The following is a 3,772-nucleotide window of genomic DNA, read 5'->3' on the forward strand; positions in this document are numbered from 1 at the left end:
TTTTGTGCACTGCGTGACCTCATTCTCATAATGCCAAAAAGGTATTAGAGCTATGAAAAAGCATTCATCCACTGATCAGACAGACGGATTGACCTTGATTCCCATGCCATTTTATAACGGCAATGAAACCAGAGAAGAAGAAAAACTCAATCTGGGGTGATTCATCACTCTATTTCATTGTTGGAGAAGAGATTTAGGATGTCTATTCTATCAGAATAATTAGCAGGCAAGAAATGTAATGTAAATAAAATATCTGGCTGAGTAACAAAGTCAGTTAATTGCTATGGAAATGGAATTCGCTTAACATTTAAAACTTTGTTTCATCACATTCTAGGTCAGATGTTGTAGCTGCGATGAGTCAATAATCAAACATTCATGGCTATTTCTGTCTATTGCACCGCTCATTATTCTACCGCTGGTAGGATGGAGTCGCCCACTCTGACATACACGTCCATTAAATTCACTGTTGTTGGTAATGTGTGTTAGTCACTCAGGGAATGAAGAGCAGGGTAAAATGTGGGACAGCACCATGCTCGACACAACACAAGCATATCTGGGCCAGTAGACCGCTGCCGACAAACGTCTCGACTGTGGAAGTGATTACAGGCCGAGCATCAACTCGGCACGAAATGATGAGCGGTCCAACTTATCCGTGGATACAAGAGTGTAAAAATTACTGTAATGTCATTAGAGATCAGTGAGGGAGAAAGCCTTGTGTATAGGTGCTGTTGCCTTTTTTGATGGAATCAGTTCTCAATGCTGATGCTGTCTTGGTGGTCTTTAACATAATGGGTATATGCAGCTGGAAGGCAAAACAACATGCCTTCCTGTGAAAACTCAGTATTTCCATAATAATATTAAAAAGTAAGGGTGGCTTATTTTCCTCTTGACCACAATGCCGTTGTTGAGTTTAAAGCTGCAGTGGGTAGAAATGGAGCAAATATGATTAAAAAAAGGTATTTTTATAAAACACTAGTGCATGAGACAGGTAATCTGAAAAAAAAATCCTGTGCCTCTGTGTCCTCCGATGCTCCTAATGGCATCTGCGAGATTTCACAGACTGGAGGAAAACAACCAATCAGAGCCGAGCTGGAAACTGCCGTCCAGCTGACGTCTACGAGAGCCGGCTGTCAATCACTCGCAAACTACGATCAAACGGTCAAACTAGGCAGCGCTGATCAAATATGAATCGATATTCTGTTACTGTAATGCCTATTTCTCGCCTCAAATGTTTTCAGAAACATCTTGTAGTGTACTGTTTAGCTGTAAAATGAGAAAGTTTGTGACCCGGCAGCCATGTTGAGATCTGTTGAGGAAATACCAAGCACTGCCCACCAGCCGGAGCACAGCCAATAAGAATGCTCTCTCTCTGAAATGACCTGTGATTGGCCAACGTCTCCCGTCACGGGCTAAATTTTTTTAAAGCCTGACAACAGAGCCATGAGGAGGTGCAGAAGTCTAGTTATCTCTCTGAACACTTGAATTACAATATGCTGGAAGGTTTTTATGGAATTTTTGCCCAATGATGCCAGAAACATTATGTCTACTGAAGCTTTAACCACAGCCGTTTCACAAACTCAACCTTCTTCCTTCAACTGACTTCAAATACACAAAGATTGCATGTGTTATTCAATTGACAGCAACTAATGGGAAAACAGTGGTAATGAGATCAGTATATCGCTCAATCTCTTCATCATTCTACCTTTTGTTTATCTCCCTCTCTTACTGCTCTACAGTATCTCTCTTCTCTCTGTAACTCTGTATCTCTCTGGTCTCTTAATAGTAAACACAATACCCATGTTGCAGTGCTGCCATGACTATAGATCACGGGGAGGATGTGCAGGACAGTTGATTACTCGTCCTGTTCGGCTCTGAGACAAACAACAGACGCAGTGCGGGAAAAACAACAAAACTAATTTGATTTTCCATGTAAAAACAATTGTTTATTGGTGTATTTCATCAGAGGCTACACCAGTCTCACGTGACTGCGATGACACAAGATCAATATGTTTTCAACGCTGAATTAAATGACTGTGATGCATAACGGATTGCATGCAGTGATACACCCACAGAGAATCATCAACCAATTCTGTAGCTCTATGGAGCATTTTAGCCGTGTTTATTGTTTTTGGTTTTACAGCACATTTACTGTAGTCTCAGCACTCTCATCAAAACTGTCTCTAGCTGCAGCAAACAACCTCCGATAACCTACTTTACTGTACACTCCCTGCCCAGCAACAAATGGCAGACAAGAGTTAGCAATTAGCTAACACTGACTACTATCACAGCAGAAAATCTAGAAGCTGAAGATTAAAATCGTTTTTCTTAGGAGTTGGCGGAGACCAAATGATGGCCAGAGGCAAAACTTGAAAGTAAAGCTATTGTTTCTGTGTTTGCTGGATGTGCAAATAAGCAACGGATTACCAACACAAGTTATCTGAGACGAATAAGGTACTAAATGTCGCCTAAATGTGGCCTCTGCATCTATCAGCTCATTGTTGAGTTATTTTGCCCCCAAAGGCCAAATCAATCAGCTTTTACATTTCTGTGTATCCATAATTGCTATAGAAATCACTGCACCATAGGTCAGGAATTTGCAGAATAGCCTAAGTCTAAACGTTCATCGATGCTTATTAGCTAAATTTCCATGAAATAAAAACATCACACAATAGCCTTTTTGTTAAAGGCGCAATGTGTATGATTTGACGGCATCTAGCGGTGAGGTTGCAGATTGCAACAAACTGAAACTCCTGTGTCCTTAGGAGAACTACAGTGGCCAACACAAAACAAAAACGTGCCAGTGTTTGGTCTGTCCTTTCTGTCCTAGCTTTTTGCGATTAGCTAAATATATCATATGAAGAACAACTAATATAGTAACTGTTCATTGTAATACAGACTGCTTGGAATTAAAAAAAAAACATGTTTTTTGGCAGACATGATTTATTATGAAGTATACGTGCAAATTCAAGCAAAAAAGCAATGTATCACTACTGTATTGTGATAAAGCGTTGCGTGGCCTTGCAAAAATATGATATTAAATAACAAAAAAATTCCATAGTTCACATTCCTGGATGTGTTTTAGCCTACTCTTTATAATTGTTTAGGTGGAGGTGGTAATCTGGCATACAAATACAAAAATGAGGACTTGGTCAACTCCAAATACAATGCAAGAAAAAAATGTTTTCATTGCAATTCAGTATTATTTCAGGCTGTTTCAACATGCACCATTTTTAACATAATATCTCCAAATATCTCTCTTTATACTGTACCCTCAGGGCCTTATTAAACTAAATTCCCATAGGACTGGATCATCCACTTGTGTGTCACCTCTTATTTTTAGTCACAAACAACAGTCTCTCTGGGAATAACAGTACCTGCTGCCTCCCTGGTATTGACATTGCTGATTGTTTGTTATGATCTCCAAGGCAGCAGGTACATTCATACTATGTGTATGTGATGTTGACAAGAGTCAAATATCAGTCCTGTTGTTGTCTGAGACTGATGTTTCGCAAAAACCCCACCACTGTGACACAGCAGAAAAAAACAAGAGCCATTCAGCGTCCAGTTAATCATTATCTGTGATTTCTCCAGGGCAAGCTCTATACTGGTAAAAGGACCACCTACAAATCTGAGTCGTTTAACGGCTGGAGGTGGCTTTGTTGGAGGGAACATCACGGTCATATTTTATTCATGACTGCGAAATCTGTTTCAGCTCCGCCATATAACCCAGCTCCTCTCTCATTACACTCCACCTCTCTCCAATAAACACCTC

This window comes from Sebastes umbrosus, chromosome 5 (genome assembly GCF_015220745.1).
Source record: "Sebastes umbrosus isolate fSebUmb1 chromosome 5, fSebUmb1.pri, whole genome shotgun sequence".
Classification (NCBI taxonomy): domain Eukaryota; kingdom Metazoa; phylum Chordata; class Actinopteri; order Perciformes; family Sebastidae; genus Sebastes; species Sebastes umbrosus.